The 19,075-nt window shown below is 41.5% G+C and overlaps 1 protein-coding gene across 7 annotated transcripts in view; it reads left to right on the top strand.

Moving 5' to 3' along the window:
- The window catches only part of tiam2a (TIAM Rac1 associated GEF 2a), a 232,283-nt gene that overhangs the window by 168,140 nt on the left and 45,068 nt on the right, over positions 1 to 19,075 (top strand). The gene's annotated exons all lie outside the window — the stretch shown is intronic.

The following is a 19,075-nucleotide window of genomic DNA, read 5'->3' on the forward strand; positions in this document are numbered from 1 at the left end:
GTTAACTGGTGACTCTAAATTGAGCGTAGGTGTGAATGTGAGTGTGAATGGTTGTCTGTGTCTATGTGACAGCCCTGTGATGACCTGGCGACTTGTCCAGGGTGTACCCCGCCTTTCACCCGTAGTCAGCTGGGATAGGCTCCAGCTCGCCTGCGACCCTGTAGAACAGGATGAAGGGCTAGAGATAATGAGATGAGAGATGATAGCACAGCAACCTGCTCACGACTGCAAGTTCCATTCATTAAAGAATGACGTACTGTACTTTTTGTCCATTTAGAGTACCGGTACATTTAACAGACGCTGTTATCCAGAGCAGCCTGGGGAGCAGTTCAGGGTTAGACGCCTTTCTCAAGGGCACTTGAGCCATTCCTGCTGGTCCAGGGAATCAAACCAGTGACCTTTTGGTCTCAAAGCTGCTTCTCTAACCATTAGGCCATGGCTTCATAGTGACATTTAACGTTCCGCGAACCATTTTTCAACAGCACTGTGTAGTGTACATCCCTTTTAACCCTTATTGATTTTTCATGAAGTAATAATGTGGTGAAACAGTTTGTCACAACATCGTTCTCGCTGTCACGTGCAACATGATGTTTACACTGCGTGCGTGCAGCGAACGTGATAAGCGTTTAATCCGGATACGTCTCAGCTGTTCATATTCATTGCAGTGAAGATGCAGACAGCCGTGTGTGTGAGACAGCTTCTAATCTTTAATTAATGAGTGATAATGAGCTTCTGGGAGGTGCAGTGATCATGTCTGTGGCCTTGTTTACACTCTGCGGCTTTTCCTTTTCCTCTCTCCTCTTTCTTTATCTTTATCACTCTCTTCTTCTTTTCATGCCGTTCTCCCAGTTTTTTGAGTCGTCTCTGGAGCGGCTGCACAGCAATTAGCCAACACTGCAGGCTCCATCTGAGAGTCATGACTCACACACTGCTCTGTACCCGTTCACCCTTTCCTGCTTTTCTGTGCGTGCGCGCGCACACACACGTGCACACACGCACAATGCAAAGCTCACTGCTGTGTCACTTGTTTCCGCTGTGCCCTTTATCGATTTCTCACGGTGAACGTGTTCGTACTGATGTGCAGAGATGAACCGCTCACTAACACTCTGCCAGCACACTGAATCCGTCGCTCGATTTGTATGCAGAAGCTTCACGGCTGCCGAGGTTGAGTTGTGTTTGTGTAGACGATCACGCTCACGTCTCAGGTCACTTACTGTTCCAGAGAAACCTGCTGCCCTTCATCTCACTCACCTTTGTAAGTGATAGTCGTGTCTAGATCTATGTGAAAATGGGATTGGATAAACGCTGACACAGCTATGTGTGTGTGGGGGGGAATCTCTCTTTTTTTTTTTTGGCTATTTCAGGATTTTCTTTTCTCTTGCCTAGAGACTGACAGAATCTCATGTTAGCGTTTTTAAAATCCTTATCGTTCAGGTTTGGTTGCATCCCGTTGAAAGTTTATTCAGAATAAAGACGATGTACATACATGTCAACCTATACGGAATGTCCGTATTTTATACGGATTTGATTCAATAAACGTAGTATACAGGCGTATAAATAAAGTTATACGGATTCTTTAAAAAAAACTTCAATATTTATTTAGAGCCATAATCAATTCCCACGATGATAAACGTACTGTACACCGCAGACAGCCAGTAAAGAGTCTTATGAAATCGCGCGTTATCTTGTGGTAGCGAGACTTCGTTCCACTTTTGATCATGCGCACACCGCATTGCGAGAATCCCGCCAACCATGAAGTCATAGACATAGGGTGACCACCTGTCCCGCATAGCGCGTGCGCGTACAGCATTTGAAGCCGAATTTACGCGTCCCGCAAATTCAGAACGTGTCCCGCATAATCGATGCTTGCTGAGGGGGATGTCGCTCTCCCCGGGCCACCCAGGCAGCCAAACGAATATTACTTGACATTTCAGCACACCACCGTCGCCACTATAGACTGTAGAACAAAACCACACACACACCCCTCACAACTGACTGGTTGTTGTCAACTTTTTGTTGTTGCCATGACACCGCACTCACGTGCACAGACAGTAACGAGGGACGCAGGTGCAACGCATGCATTGCTTTCATATTAAAAAATGGAGAAAGGTACCGGGGAGATGGCAGGTGAGGCACCGCCACCTCCAGTTAAAAAGAGAAGGTGTATGTACAGGAAAGAGTGGGAAAATGAATATTTGTGGCTGAAAGGGGTTGAGGGGGATACCGAGAGGGCTTTTTGTGACCTTTGCAAAACATCTTTCTCAATCGGACATGGCGGGGAATACGATGTGAAACGACACAGGCTCGCGGAGACTCACAAGAAAAGTGTGCAACAGAAAGAAACGTCTAAATCTATGGATGCTTTCCTCCGACCTAAAAACGACTCTAGCTGACAAAGTGACTGCGGTTGTGAGTTAAGAGACTTTTTTTCTACTGTTTCTGTGGTGCTGAGCCACTACAATTCCTGTTAATCCACTGAAAACTAAATGGAGACTTGTCTCTATTCCTGCTGTACTGATGCACTGCAAAGCCTCAGACTCAATATTATATTATGATTGATTTAAAGTGAATAAATTGTAATAGAAAATAAATAAAATTGAGTAGCTTCAGTAAATCATAAGTGGAAGTGTGTCTGTCAAGTCATTGAATGGTCAAAATATTATGAATGTTTATTTAAAAAAAAAAAAAAACATTTGGTGGCCTATTCATGACCATACATCACCAATAACAGCAGAATAGGGTATTATTGATATACCATGTAAGGTAGTATGTGCTAGAAATGCGTAAACCACTATCTGTGAGTCTTCCAGCGGCCGGCATGGCACAGTGGGGGCGGCGGCCCACATTGTCCCTCAAAAATATACCCCTTGTCCCCCCCTTGGGCTTATGAGCAGCTGGTCACCCTACATAGACATATAAACATAGACGCCGCTTTCTGCATAAAATCATACGTCATCCTCGCCACCATATTGGATGGGGCAAAGTGGAGATTCTTCAACCGTCTCTGGTATAGCGTCTAGACAGTAGCCGAGAATAAAGATGCCTCATTCATGTGCTGCGTTTAACTGTACCAACAGGTTTACCGTCCAAACGAGATCACATGGGATTACCTTTCACAGGTGAGACTGGAAAAATACTTTGTATTCATTCTGAAGGTTTATTGTTATTAATATTGAATAAAAAGTAACTGGGATATATCATTGATGATTATCATTCAGATTTTAGGTAAATTATTTTAATTTGCATCTTATACGGATTTTATAAGGTAAATACGGATTTTGGAGGTTGGTTATACAGGTTTGATTGACCAAAGGTTGACATGTATGGATGTGCTTTAAACAGATAGAAAATCAGAGACAGTCCGTGCGATCTGATGTAGGCAGTTTTTGGTTTTGAAACGATGAACACGACAAGAAAAGCTCTCATTTTTCTCCTTTACTCGTTTTTTTCATCCTTTCAGACTCCTGTTGGGCTCAATTTTATGAATCGATTAAATAATATTGGTTGGCGTTGAGTGGTATATCAGATATACGAGGGTAAGTCAAAAAGTTCTAAGACAGATGTTATAATTTCAAAAGGTGTGAAAGACATCCCCCAGAATTCTGCAAAGAAGGAATTCTCCGATGGAAACACCGCTTGCAGAAGTGTTTAGACTGAAATGAAGGATATGTCGAAATAGCTGTTATTTTCATAAATAAAGATTTTTTTCAATTTGTCTTAGAACTTTTTGACCTACTCTCGTATTCCATTCAGCTAGCATGATATTGAGCGAGTCGACGACGAGTTCAGTATCATGCTACCTGAATGGAATATACAGTTAGGTCCATAAATATTTGGACAGAGACAACATTTTTCTAATTTTGGTTCTGTACATTACCACAATGAATTTTGAACAAAACAATTCAGATGCAGTTGAAGTTCAGACTTTCAGCTTTAATTCAGTGGGTTGAACAAAATGATTGCATAAAAATGTGAGGAACTAAAGCATTTTTTAAACACAATCCCTTCATTTCAGGGGCTCAAAAGTAATTGGACAAATTAAATAATTGTAAATAAAATGTTCATTTCTAATACTTGGTTGAAAACCCTTTGTTGGCAATGACTGCCTGAAGTCTTGAATTCATGGACATCACCAGACGCTGTGTTTCCTCCTTTTTAATGCTCTGCCAGGCCTTTACTGCAGCAGTTTTCAGTTGCTGTTTGTTTGTGGGCCTTTCTGTCTGAAGTTTAGTCTTTAACAAGCGAAATGCATGCTCAATTGGATTGAGATCAGGTGACTGACAGCCATTCAAGAATATTCCACTTCTTTGCTTTAATAAACTCCTGGGTTGCTTTGGCTTTATGTTTTGGGTCATTGTCCATCTGTATTATGAAACGCCGACCAATCAGTTTGGCTGGATTTGAGCACACAGTATGTCTCTGAATACCTCAGAATTCATCCAGCTGCTTCTGTCCTGTGTCACATCATCAGTAAACACTCGTGACCCAGTGCCACTGGCAGCCATGCATGCCCAAGCCATCACACTGCCTCTGCCGTGTTTTACAGATGATGTGGTATGCTTTGGATCATGAGCTGTACCACACCTTCGCCATACTTTTTTCTTTCCATCATTCTGGTAGAGGTTGATCTTGGTTTCATCTGTCCAAAGAATGTTCTTCCAGAACTGTGCTGGCTTTTTTAGATGTTTTTTTAGCAAAGTCCAATCTAGCCTTTTTATTCTTGAGGCTTATGAGTGGCTTGCACCGTGCAGTGAACCCTCTGTATTTACTTTCATGCAGTCTTCTCTTTATGGTAGATTTGGATATTGATACGCCTACCTCCTGGAGAGTGTTGTTCACTTGGTTGGCTGTTGTGAAGGGGTTTCTCTTCACCATGGAAATTATTCTGCGATCATCCACCACTGTTGTCTTCTGTGAGTGTCCAGGTCTTTTTGCATTGATGAGTTCACCAGTGCTTTCTTTCTTTCTCAGGATGTACCAAACTGTAGATTTTGCCACTCCTGATAATGTAGCAATTTCTCGGATAGGTTTTTTTTTCTATTTTCACAGCTTCAGGATGGCTTGTTTCACCTGCATGGAGAGCTCCTTTGACCGCATGTTTTCTTCACAGCAAAATCTTCCAAATGCAAGCACCACACCTCAAATCAACTCCAGGCCTTTTATCTGCTTAATTGAGAATGACATAACGAAGGAATTGCCCACACCTGCCCATGAAATAGCCTTTGAGTCAATTGTCCAATTACTTTTGGTCCCTTTAAAAACAGGGTGGCACATGTTAAGGAGCTGAAACTCCTAAACCCTTCATCCAGTTTTAATGTGGATACCCTCAAATGAAAGCTGAAAGTCTGGACTTTATGTCCATGTCCATTATATAACTATAACCTGAATATGTTTCAGTAAACAGGTAAAAAAACAAAATTTGTGTCAGTGTCCAAATATATATGGACCTAACTGTATGTGATAGACCATGAAAAAAAGGCCAGCCATTATTATTATTATTATTATTATTATTATTATTATTATACATTCCTTTTGAGTGTTCAACGCGTCTTTCTCTTTCAAAATTCTCTCAAAATCTTCCGTATTTAACAAAGCAAACCTGGTAGCCATGTTTGTTTATAAATTGTCACAGTCGCTCACTAGTGCAGAAGGTTTATGTCTCCGACGTGTGACTTCATGTTGTCTTGACAACCATGCAATATCGTAAACCATATTCACCGCTCATTCTCTATTGGGTAGAGTGACGTACTGTAATACACGTAGGATAAGCGATATGCTGACAATATTGCATGCTATCAAACCAAATGAATGAAACCCACTAGAAGGGAATAGAGCACGTTTTTATTCCATTGAAAAAGTGTCCTGTATGTATAAAAATGAACGATCTTGACTGCTTTGGACATGTATCAGTGATTACTCTCAGGAACGCCCGAATCAGAGAAGAGTCTGTAGAACAGCGTACTTATACTTCCAGGTTAACTCTTTTCACGCTGAAATGAACCGCAGTGGCATTTTACATATTTAGACGAAGAAATATTTGATTTCTTGACTTTGCGTCATGAAACGGGTATAAACGGATAAAAATTAGTCAATGTTTAATTTTGAAAAAGAACAATTTTGTGAAAAAAAAAAAAGAATTAATATCCAATTTAATTGAGGGCGGCACAGTGGTTAGCACGGTCGCCTCACAGCAAGAAGGTTCCGGGTTCGAACCCAGCGGTCGGCGAGGGCCTTTCTCTGTGGAGTTTGCATGTTCTCCCCATGTCTGCGTGGGTTTCCTCCGGGTGCGCCGGTTTCCCCCACAGTCTAAAGACATGCAGTTAGGTTGACGTGGGGCGGCCTTGGGCTGAGGTGCCCTTGAGCGAGGTACCTGACCCCTGACTGCTCCCCGGGCGCTCTGGTGTGGCTGCCCACTGCTCTGAGTGTGTGCGCGTGTGTTCACTGCTTCAGATGGGTTAAATGCGGAGGATGAATTTCACTGTGCTTGAAGTGTGCATGTGACGAATAAAGGTTTCTTTTTCTTCTATTTTAATGCATGCCAAGAAATGAGCAGTGTTGGGCACGTTACTTTCAAAAAGTAATTAGTTATAGTTACTAGTTACTTTTACCAAAAAGTAACTGAGTTAGTAATGGAGTTACTTTGTCATAAAAGTAACTAATTACCAGGGAAAGTAATTATTCCGTTACATTTTGTTCCCCCTCAAAAAAATCAAATTCAATTAGTGTAATCATAATAAAAGTGAATGTTAAATGTGTTTAATGACTGAAATGGACACTTAACAAAACCAATTAGTAACATTATCTACACTATATTAATATTTTTGTGGGACAGTGTGAGATAAGACATCTATCAAATGTAATATATTTTTGCAGTTATTAAAATTATGTTACTAATTACTGGCCACTGACGAGGACAAACGCTTTGTTCCTTGACATAATGTGCATTGCACGTAAACACTCTTGCCTTTTATTTCAAGTAATGAAAAGCAATGGCTGTATTTCCAATGTGAAAGCGCAGTGCTGGGCTGACCGCTCACCATCGCTGTGTCTTCCGATTGAAAGAGTGCGCAGTAGTGCAGTAGGCGTGGCCTACCTACATATGTTGTCCAAATCTACTCTGATTGGCTTACTGTGCCGTTGTCTCGCGTCTCCCCGCCCCACACTAAAGCAGAGGAAAGAAAGGCTGAACGAGCAGCGTGCCAGATGAGAACAGCTTTAATAAAGTAACGCATAGTATTTTATTGTAAGTAACGGGAACGGCGTTATAACGATGTAAAAAGTAATTAGTTAGATTACTCGTTACTAAAAAAAGTAACGCCGTTAGTAACGCCGTTTATTCTAACGCCGTTATTCCCATCACTGGAAATGAGTGAACACAATATACATAGATTTGATGTGAGGAGACTGTCGGTGTACTTCAGGAACGGGATCTGGCAGGACACAACAAAATGCTGGAGGGTTTTAGTTTTATGCGAGCGGGTAAACTCCACGTTCATTAACATGAGCATTAACGTGAGCGTGCAGTGCTGTGTGATGCGTTCACATCGTTCATTCATCCTTAGTAAGTGCCTGGTCAGGGCCACAGTGGTTTAAACGAGGCTCATTTGTGTAGTGCTGTTTTGTAAAACAGAAGTGAATCGGTTAGAAAAATATAGCAGGCAGAAATATATACAACCAGAACTAATAACTGCATGAACAAAAAACAGATGGATTATGAACTGGAATGATGTAGCTGAGGTTGAAGAACGATTCACACACCATGCTGACTCTGTTGACATTTCTGGAGTTTTCTTCAGTGTTTCTGGGGCATCGTGGCAAGGTTCATTTTTAATTAAAAATAGTCATTTATTTTTAAAAATCAGTTGGGTGTTCAAATCCAAATACACTTAGCATCATTGTGTTCTACCCCTTACTCCTTATATACAGTGGTGCTTGAAAGTTTGTGAACCCTTTAGAATTTTCTATATTTCTGCATAAATATGACCTAAAACATCATCAGATTTTCACACAAGTCCGAAAAGTAGATAAAGAGAACCCAGTTAAACAAATGAGACAAAAATATTATACTTGGTCATTTATTTATTGAGGAAAATGATCCAGTATTACATATCTGTGGGTGGCAAAAGTATGTGAACCTCTAGGATTATCAGTTAATTTGAAGGTGAAATTAGAGTCAGGTGTTTTCAATCAATGGGATGACAATCAGGTGTGAGTGGGCACCCTGTTTTATTTAAAGAACAGGGATCTATCAAAGTCTGATCTTCACAACACATGTTTGTGGAAGTGTATCATGGCACGAACAAAGGAGATTGCTGAGGACCTCAGAAAAAGCGTTGTTGATGCTCATCAGGCTGGAAAAGGTTACAAAACCGTCTCTAAAGAGTTTGGACTCCACCAATCCACAGTCAGGCAGATTGTGTACAAATGGAGGAAATTCAAGACCATTGTTACCCTCCCCAGGAGTGGTCGACCAACAAAGATCACTCCAAGAGCAAGGCGTGTAATAGTCGGTGAGGCCACAAAGGACCCCAGGGTAACTTCTAAGCAACTGAAGGCCTCTCTCACATTGGCTAATGTTAATGTTCATGAGTCCACTTTCAGGAGAACACTGAACAACAATGGAGTGCATGGCAGGGTTGCAAGGAGAAAGCCACTGCTCTCCAAAAAGAACATTGCTGCTCGTCTGCAGTTTGCTAAAGATCACGTGGACAAGCCAGAAGGCTATTGGAAAAATTTTTGTGGATGGATGAGACCAAAATAGAACTTTTTGGTTTAAATGATAAGCGTTATGTTTGGAGAAAGGAAAACACTGCATTCCAGCATAAGAACCTTATCCCATCTGTGAAACATGGTGGTGGTAGTATCATGGTTTGAGCCTGTTTTACTGCATCTGGGCCAGGACAGCTTGCCATCATTGATGGAACAATGAATTCTGAATTATACCAGTGAATTCTAAAGGAAAATGTCAGGACATCAGTCCATGAACTGAATCTCAAGAGAAGGTGGATCATGCAGCAAGACAACGACCCTAAGCACACAAGTCGTTCTACCAAAGAATGGTTAAAGAAGAATAAAGTTAATGTTTTGGAATGGCCAAGTCAAAGTCCTGACCTTAATCCAATGGAAATGTTGTGGAAGGATCTGAAGCGAGCAGTTCATGTGAGGAAACCCGCCAACATCCCAGAGTTGAAGCTGTTCTGTACGGAGGAATGGGCTAAAATTCCTCCAAGCCGGTGTGCAGGACTGATCAACAGTTACCGCAAACGTTTAGCTGCAGTTATTGCTGCACAAGGGGGTCACACCAGATACTGAAAGCAAAGGTTCACATACTTTTGCCACTTACAGATATGTAATATTGGCTAATTTTCCTCAATAAATAAATGACTAATTATAATATTTTTGTTTCATTTGTTTAACTGGGTTCTCTTTATCTACTTTTAGGACTTGTGTGAAAATCTGATGATGTTTTTGGTCATATTTACTGTATGCAGAAATATAGAAAATTCTAAAGGGTTCACAAACTTTCAAGCACCACTGTACACCAGTTCTTTTACTGACAAGAGAAATGTATCTGTATGTTGTTTTTATTTCAGGTTTTTTTTCCCCCCATTCTATCACCTTTAATGATGCGCTTGTTTGGTTGTGTTCTCCTGTGCATTGTGAAAGTAGGCACTAAAATAGCACCGCACTGAGCACCGCTGAGTTTAAAGTCCATTATAGTTCAGAGGCTTATGAATAATTTTGCTCACAACCTAAAATATTGAAACATTCTTCCTCCATTTTTGTACATTTCGGTAAATTTATACCACTCCCTAAGGACGGTCTTTCATTTGTTTCTCTTTCATTCACTTATGCAGACTTAAATGATAAAATATAAAACACTGCAGTCAGAACCGAAATTTAGGTCCATGATACAGCTAAAAACAGCACAAAGGATGCATTTATCTTTCTTTGTGCTGTGATCACGAACAGCCAACCTTCAGACCGAATCATCATTGTGAAGAAGGTTATTTTTATCACTAATGCAATTATTATTATATGTTTTTTCATCGTGTATATTGACAGTCCTTCCAGAATAGTGTGTCTGCTCGGCGGACATCTTGGCGGTGCGCCCAGTGTTTTCAGTGCTACAGGACCGGACTCTTATCTACTTAAATGTGAAGAGGCTCATAAACTAGAAGCAGATGGACATGATGATGATTTAAAATCTAGTGGGAAAGAAATGGTGGAAATTACGTGTGAACAGCTTTTTTTTCTCGGGTTGCTTCGCTCCATTAATAAGAAAACAAAGCACTCTATGTGCGTCAGGGTAACAGTCTGATGGGTGTATTTTCTTAATCATCAATGTGATGGACTCTTTTTCCTGAGTGTGTACTTGGCGTTACGCACTGCCTAGTTCATATTCCAAGCAGTGTCCTGTCTCTTATCATCAAATCAAAGTCCTTCCCACGGCATGTGGCGCATAGAGCGGCGCTGATCTCCGTTTCCGTAGCCTTCGACCTCTCGCCTATTACATAGCTAGGGTTACGGTGGTGGGGTGTGTCCTCTGGTAATCGCGAGAGTTTGACTCCCCACTCACATCTGTATTGCAGCGTGCCTTGCCAGACAGAAGTAGGTACCATTTTTATGATGGTCTTTGGTATGACCTGACCACAAGTAGAACTCACAATCTCCCGATCGAGAGGCGGACACGCTAACCACTAGGCCGCTCGCCGGTTCGGTCTCTTATCATACCGTCTCTGATTATGGACCATGCACACATTGATGTTGATGAATTGGGAAATGTGCACATACAGTTTTGCATCCTGGGCAAAAATGGAAACTCTTAATGTTACCAATGAAAGTGGGAGGAGTTTCTGTAGAGGTTATGGGGAGGGGCTTAGTGATGGGAACGTGAAGTAAAGTACGAAACAAAACTGGAAAGGAGACACAGCAAGCTCGATTCACTGGCAAGCTCAAGCAAAGCTGGGGTGCCAGTACTTTTAACCCTATTGAAAACGGAGAGAATGTGAAGTGACGGAGCGAGTCGTGTTACGTGAGCCGCATTTGGCTGCCATCTTATCTGAGTTGACGGTCCGTGTCACAGCGGAGGAAGAGGCTGTTGGATGGGTTCACGTCTGATGGCTTCAGAGGTGACACTGAATTCAGATTAATTCATGATCAAATAAAACTCTGAAACCGGTTCTTATTTCTGGGAGTTTCATCTCTCCACATTATTCATTCAGTATGTCTCAGTTGTTGTTTAGGTATAATGAGAAACACCGTTCTGAACTTTATACCTTTTCAGTAGCCAGTTTAATCATTAAAAAAACGCTCATTTCAGAGATTTTCTTTTCTCTTATTAGTCAGTGTGTTGCGGATCATCTGGTGTTTCCAAGCAAATATTTCTCTCTTAACCCTCATCCTACCATGCTATTTTACACCTTAATCTTACCATGTGGGTCCGTTTGGACCCCAATACTTTTCTTTAAAATTAAAGCTTATAAAGACAAAATCACCAGATAAGTTTTGTTCAGAACATCTTATATTAATAACAGCAATACACTAAAGGGCCCAAGGCATAAAGAACACACTTAACCTTCATCCTACCAGCCAATTTTACATACACAAACTACCAGGCGGGGTCCGTATGGACCCCAGGAGGGAATACCTTGAAATCAATGCAGTAAGAACCAATTCAATGCAGCAAACAGACATAACTTTATTGAAGAACAAAATCCACTATGGCTGAATATCAGTGATGTATTATAAATGCAATAACATTGCAATAATATTGCAATAACTAGCATACATGTAGCAAATTATAGCGCCACAAAAAAAATTGGCATTATATACATGATTTTTGCAGCTCATGCAGCTGTAAAACATTCTGGATTACAACTTGGGTCTTTTCTTACAGAATTTAAAACAAAAAAGTAATTGTAAAATAATTTAGGGCTTTTGTTTTGCAGCCTGTGCTGATTGCAGCAGTGGGGTCCACACGGACCCCAAGAAGGAATGCCTTGGTAGTTTCATTATGGAACATAAAAGAAATAAAAGAAGTTAACTTTCAGTGTGCTATTCAATTATAAAATGAAAGACAGATAAACTTTACTCTGGGGTCCGGTTGGACCCCAGTAACAAATTAATTATACCTTCACAATGCAAAAAGCTGATCTTCCGGTGCTTTAGTGTTTTAATTAAGACATAAATTCCAACAAATTCATAAAACGGTGAGGCAGTATGTCACATATTTTTAAAATGGCAAACAAACATATAGGTGCGGGGTCCAGATGGACCCCACTTGGTAGGATGAAGGTTAAAGCAGATACGCAGAACCTTTATTTTTAAATACATTTCTGAGTGGATAGTATCTCCATCCTTGACTCTTGTATGCTGCATAAATGGGAATTTAAAAAAATATATTTTTGAGAGTTAAAATCGACTACAAAGTTGGCATTGGAGCTGCCCCGCTGAGCCAGCCAGCCCTGAGTGCGTGACGTCACTGCGGGAGCCGAGGCCTTTGACAGCTATAGACCAAAGTCATATAAATAAAAATTAATGGTGAAAGTAAGAAATCCCGTTACCGACTTGCTCAACTAAGACTGATTTGACTTCATTGATTGTGGGTTGACTCTCATTAAAACAGGATAGGTGCTATAACTTATGCAGCATACATGTACATAGGGTTGCAAAATTCCCGGGAATTTTCAGAGTGGAAAATTTTCATGGGAATTTTGGGGAACTTTCGGGAATTTTCAAAACCAACTTTACTTAAAAATTGATACAAAAAAATAAGGTCCTTTTATTCAGATTAGGATATTTCTCTGGGTCTCTGTTCTGTTCAGAAGAACATACAAGCAAAAACAAGCATGTAACTAATTAAACAACTGAGAAAATTAATAACCAACAAATGTTTTACAAAAACAATACGGGTTTTCCCTGGTACATGTATAATGAATTAAACAATCACCTTAGACTTTGTGAGAACTTATCTTCAAAAGCAACTTTAATTCTACTTATGATTTTGAAGACCGCTTCCTGTAACTTTTTTGTTTACTAATTATACTTCAACAACTTGAATTCCTTTTTCATTTTGTAACTGGTTTGTAAACCGTATGCTGTCAAGTAATTTGCTTGCAAACGATCGGATTAGAAGTAATGATGAGGGTATACAGTGCTATTAAAACCATGACATTAAACAGCCGTGCTCCAGATTCAAAGAAAAAAGTGGCGCTAATATATTTTACAAGCAGCAAACCTTATTTCAAGACTACTAGTAATTAGAAATTTTAAATTTTTTAAAAATTTCCTTGTTATTTTACGATGTGATGCCTTTGTGATTAAATCCGTAGACAAGTCTTCAAGTTTTGTAAAATTTTGTAATAAAAATGGTCAAAATTGAGTTTTTGCAAGATTTTTAGAAATCACTACTTGTTATGCAATGAGTTAGATTTCCAGTTAATTCTTCCCAAAGGGTACACTCTAGAAAAATAATCTGTTCAATTCAGAATTACTAGATATCTTGTCCGAGGGACACTTAATAGAAATCTATTCAAATGCAGATTCGAGAGGTCCCTAACACAAAAAAAAAATTATTCAAAATATGTGTAGTAGACCAAGGGAGACAAGACCTTCTACACTTTTGTGGTAGGGAACTTGGGAAAGCGCAATCGACCTTTGACAATTTTGATTGGAGTTCTATTAAGTGTCCCTCAGACTAGATATCTAGTCATTTTGAATTGATTGTTCTAGGTAATATCATGAAGAAAATATTTTTTTAAATATTATCTTAAAGAAAAATTATCTAGAAAAATTAGTGCCACTTTATTTTGGAATAGGGAGTGGCCACCCTTAGGCCTCATTTGTTCTGATATAATTTTAAAACTTCTCTGTGCTAATAGGGGTGTTCACACGGCACATATTCGCATCGATGCTGCACCGATGTATTTTGTTGCGATATATCTTACACCGGTGTAAATTTTGTGGAGCGTTCACACGTCACAAACCTGCTTACTAGAGAGAAGCGTGTTAGCACCGGTGCAGCCCCACTTGCGTTCACACGGCAGTTTTTGCGACCGTGCTATACGATAGTAATAATGCAGAAATGAAATATGCGCATGCGTGAAAATGTACTTCCTTTTCCCGGTTGTCATGGCATCACCAAGCGCCGGGAAAACAACATGGATGAAGACACCAGTGTTGCCAGATACTGCTGACGTTTTCCAGCCCAAAATATGTTCAAATCCGCCAAAATGCACTTAAAGCCGCCCAATCTGGCAACACTGGAAGACACGCAGTTCTGTTGTTGTTGATATTTGCCATTTTGGAAGCGCAAAATACCAGGATGCAAATTATGCGATGCCCGTATGTAATCAACTCTCCTCACGCGTAGCGAGTCTACCCCTGTAGCGTTCAGACGGCCCATTTTATATCGGTGCTGCCCCGCAAACTAGCATTTACTCCGGAGTAAATTTCTTAAACCACCTCCCGAGCAGGGTTAGATTTGCACCGGTTTAAGCAGCTTTCAGGGGCTACACCGGTATAACTTTGTACCGTGTGAACGCTCTACCGGGGCAGCCCCGGTGGTACGCCGGAGTAAAAGTTGCCGTGTGAACACCCCTAATGTTGAGCCATTATAATACTGAAATATTTTCAAATAAAAAAAAAAAACAGCACTGAAAATTTTGAACCATTCAACTGCATGTTTTTTGGTCCTTATGGTAAGTTGTACAAATCACTGACTGTGCCTTTTTATGCAGAATCTACAGCAGTTTGAATTTTCCCCTTACAGAGTCACACAAAGCAACATTAGCATTGAATTTTCCCTTTATAGAGTCAAACAATGGCGTCACGGTGGTGTAGTGGTTAGCGCTGTCACCTCACAGCAAGAAGGTCCGGGTTCGAGCCCCGTGGCCGGCGAGGGCCTTTCTGTGTGGAGTTTGCATGTTCTCCCCGTGTCCGCATGGTGTTTCCTCCGGGTGCTCCAGTTTCCCCCACAGTCCAAAGACATGCAGGTTAGGTTAACTGGTGACTCTAAATTGAGCGTAGGTGTGAATGTGAGTGTGAATGGTTGTCTGTGTCTATGTGTCAGCCCTGTGATGACCTGGCGACTTGTCCAGGGTGTACCCCGCCTTTCGCCCGTAGTCAGCTGGGATAGGCTCCAGCTTGCCTGCGACCCTGTAGAACAGGATAAAGCGGCTAGAGATAATGAGATGAGATGAGAGTCAAAAAACATCAACATGGCAATTCTTTGCCACTTGCAGTGTAGTAATGTTCTAGTCTGTTTGCATGTCCTCAGCAGATTCAGATGAACTGACTTCTAAGTCAACTTCAATTTGAGTTGACTTGTCTTCAGTGGGCTCAAACAGTGCCAAGTTCGACCTTATTGATACCAATTTTCCCACCCTTTCATTTGTGAGCCTACTGCGCAACTTTGTGTGAATGCTTCCAAATATTGACCAGTTGTGCTCAGAAGATGCTGACGTTGGTGGTATTTGCAGAATGATAGAAGCAATAGGAGATAGGGCTTCAGAGCTACACAGGCCCTTCCACCATGTAGCTGCCGAGATACGTATGCTGAGCTGAAGCCCAAACACCGTCACCCTTCCACAAACCATCCTTGGCGCCAAAGCTAGCCAGGACCTTCCCTTCATCAAGTTCAAGGTGATGTGCCAAAATAGAAATCACTTCATACGCGCTGTTGATATGCTCATCAACCAAAACCGTCCATGACACTTGGGATCTAGCATATTTGCCAATTAGACTCATTAAGATCATCAGGAAGGCCGGCCATGTCGTAGGCGTGGAACTGGACTCTCTGACAGTGGTGTTGGAGAAGAGGACACTGTCCAAAATAAAAACAATCTTAGACTGTCCTTCCCACCCTCTACACGAGGAGCTGATCAGCCACAGGAGCACGCTCAGTAAACGGCTGATTCTTCCACACTGCACAACTGAGAGGCACAGGAAATCATTCCTACCTGCTGCAGTCAGGCTGGACAATGCCACTGTATAACTGTGGTCCACTGTCTTACCGTGTATACTGTATCCTTAACTCAGGTGCAGTATATGTATATAGGAGTCATTGTATATAAAATCACTTCATTTTGCGTTTACTTAAGTTATTGAACTTTGGAGAACCAGAGCAGGTGGGTGGAGCACAGAAGCACGGCAGGCCAGAACTGAGTTCTCAGAAACGTTTTATTTTTAACGATGTATGTGTAGCTTTTCAGCTCGCTCGCTCCAGTGTTCCCGAAATATCATCGGACACCGGTCATCTCATCTCATTATCTCTAGCCGCTTTATCCTTCTACAGGGTCGCAGGCAAGCTGGAGCCTATCCCAGCTGACTATGGGCGAAAGGCGGGGTACACCCTGGACAAGTCGCCAGGTCATCACAGGGCTGACACATAGACACAGACAACCATTCACACTCACATTCACACCTACGCTCAATTTAGAGTCACCAGTTAACCTAACCTGCATGTCTTTGGACTGTGGGGGAAACCGGAGCACCCGGAGGAAACCCACGCGGACACGGGGAGAACATGCAAACTCCGCACAGAAAGGCCCTCGCTGGCCCCGGGGCTCGAACCCAGGACCTTCTTGCTGTGAGGCGACAGCGCTAACCACTACACCACCGTGCCGCCCGGACACCGGTCATGATAGACGAAAAATTCAGTTGTCCTACGTAATTAACATAAACGTCAGTCAACCTGACCGATAGCTATCGTAATTACTAATATAAACATCCAAATCTAAAACATGCCTGAATTTAACGTGAGAAAAAAACACTCACAAATATCGTATTTATCACAACTTAATAAACAAAGTTCTAATACTCCATGCATCGATGTCTCTACGCGGTTTCACATACCTTCAATACACGTCAGTGGTGCACAGAGTTTTCTCGCAGCAACCTACTTAGTTCATTGAGAAGATACGTTATCGATCGATATGCTGTCCGAATGCATTCGCGCCATATTTGTTTACCTTGGATGAGCGTTATGAGCAGGATTCTGATTCTGATCTTGATGCAGGCTATGAGAGCTTTGATGAGCAGGATGAGGAAACTAACAACCTTCTGCTTGAGAAATTCAGAAATGAGCTTTGATGTGTTCAATGATAAACTGATACAAAAATATCATCAGTAACGGACCGTTTCAATGTGCTGGAAAGGGCATTGTCGAATAGGACATTGTGGAATAAATAATAGTCCTTGATTTTCTTGCTTGTTTTCATTCATTTTACACAAAGCTAAAATTGTCTGACAAGGTCTGAAAATGTCTGACATGGATCTGCCCAACGTCAGACAATATGACTGATGTTAAGGAAAGTTTTTCGGGAACACTGTCGCTCACTCGCTCGCTTACTCACTCACTCACTCACACATTTCTGGGCAGGAGAGAGCCCCCTTTCTCTGCTCTCTCCTTTTATAGGGCGCGGTCCCTGGAGGAGGCACACAAACACAGGTTAATTCACATCAGCTGCAGTGATATTACCACTTACCTTCCCTGACTCTGCCCTCCATTCACAGACCGACGCTTGACCACGCCCCCGCTGCCACAAACTTATTTAAATTTATTTTATTTTTATTTATTATTTTTTCAGACGATTTTATCTTCTATTTTTATACATGATTACTTCTTTGATTCAGGAGCTTGGTAGCAAATTTGAATTTCCCTCCGGGGATTAATAAAATAATTCTGATTCTGATTACAGTATTAAAGGAACAGTCCACCGTACTTCCATAATGAAATATGTTCTTCTCTGAATTGAGACGAGCTGCTCCGTACCTCTCCGAGCTTTGCGCGACCTCCCAGTCAGTCAGACGCGCTGTCACTCCTGTTAGCAATGTAGCTAGGCTCAGTATGGCCAACGGTATTTTTTGGGGCTGTAGTTAGATGCGACCAAACTCTTCCGCGTTTTTCCTGTTTACATAGGTTTATATGACCAGTGATATGAAACAAGTTCAGTTACACAAATTGAAACGTGGCGATTTTCTATGCTATGGAAAGTCCGCACTATAATGACAGGCGTACTAACACCTTCTGCGCGCTTCAGCAGCGCATTGATACCTTCACCAGTGAAGGTATGAGCTCAGTATCAATGCGCTGCCGAAGCGTGCAGAAGGTGTTAGTACGCCTGTCATTATAGTGCGGACTTTCCATAGCATAGAAAATCGCCACGTTTCAATTTGTGTAACTGAACTTGTTTCATATCACTGGTTTAAACCTTAATAAATGCCAAAATTGAAAATTCCCAATATTCCCGGGCCCTTCAAAATTCCCAGAAACTTTCCACCCCTTTGCAGCCTTACATGTACATGCATGCATTTTCACTGATAAAACGTTAAACAATCACATTCTGAAGCAAATTAAATAATCTTATACCAGTAACTTAAATAGACAATACAAGTTAAATGTATTAATCTAAATGCAGGTAAACAATGTGTGGTGTTTTTTTTTTTTTTTTATCCAAATGAAAGTTGCATCTTACCCGTCTGCGTTCTCGCTTCTTGAAGGCCGATCTTGTGGCCGATTGTGTTGAAACAATCTGACTTTCAGTTGCTCGTTCAGTTCTCCGTTCAATTGCTTCTTCCACGTAAGGGCGAGATATTGCTACTGAGGCAAGCATATCCAGCGGAGAAATCAGACAGCTGGTCCACTCATTCTCCATTTTCTCCATACGGAGTACTCCGCCATTACTGCTCGGCTCAGGCAATTACTAAAACCCAGGACGGGATGGAACGTCACTGGTTTTAGCAATAAACACGGGGAGGTCACTGCCCGAGCAATATGTCACGTCACGTTCTGTCCCAGGTTTTAGCAACAACCCTCAGCTCGCGGTCCAGGAGGACTGGTGCAACTGAACTTACTTGCCTTTTCTTATAGTTTTCTTTTCCTTTAATTGTTGGTACTGCACCCTCTTTCAATACGGGCTTATAGCCAACGCTCCTCAACAGATCAGAGGTCTCGTACGAGTCTTCAGTAAAATGTGCAGAGCAGAGGAGAGACCACTTCATAGCCGCCCAATGTGCCCGTGAACTTCTCACAAAACGCATCCAAATCTTTGCAGTTTGAACATTCTTGGGC

The sequence above is a fragment of the Neoarius graeffei genome, chromosome 11 (genome assembly GCF_027579695.1).
Source record: "Neoarius graeffei isolate fNeoGra1 chromosome 11, fNeoGra1.pri, whole genome shotgun sequence".
NCBI classification, from domain to species: domain Eukaryota; kingdom Metazoa; phylum Chordata; class Actinopteri; order Siluriformes; family Ariidae; genus Neoarius; species Neoarius graeffei.